This window comes from Penaeus monodon, chromosome 27, assembly GCF_015228065.2.
Source record: "Penaeus monodon isolate SGIC_2016 chromosome 27, NSTDA_Pmon_1, whole genome shotgun sequence".
NCBI lineage: Eukaryota > Metazoa > Arthropoda > Malacostraca > Decapoda > Penaeidae > Penaeus > Penaeus monodon.
Window position 1 is genome coordinate 39,423,060 of NC_051412.1, and position 320 is coordinate 39,423,379.

Sequence of the window (320 nt, forward strand, 5' to 3'; positions counted from 1 at the left end):
ACCCGAGTTGAGTTCTCTTCCTATTATTTTTGTAGACACATATTATGAAATGTTTTGATTTGTACTTTTCCTCAGTTCTTCTATATTCAGAATTTAAGATACCATTGTAGTTCAATAGCATTTCATTAGAGAATTACAAATAAGTGACAGAAACTTGGTTGATATTGCCCCGTGAGTTGAGTATTGCCTAACTGACATGTTGCTGCAGTGATACTGGATCTTCATAAGTTTTGCATGACTTATGAACCATTTCAGTGCCTGCTTAACCCAATTTGATATTGGGAGTATGCACATATATGCAGTCTCCACCATGGCTTTGT

The 320-nt window shown here is 35.6% G+C and overlaps 1 protein-coding gene across 1 annotated transcript in view; it reads left to right on the top strand.

Annotated features, from left to right (window-relative positions):
• Positions 1-320, top strand: part of LOC119590854 (probable ATP-dependent RNA helicase DDX52) — a gene marked incomplete at its 5' end in the record, with an annotated part of 15,172 nt that overhangs the window by 3,042 nt on the left and 11,810 nt on the right.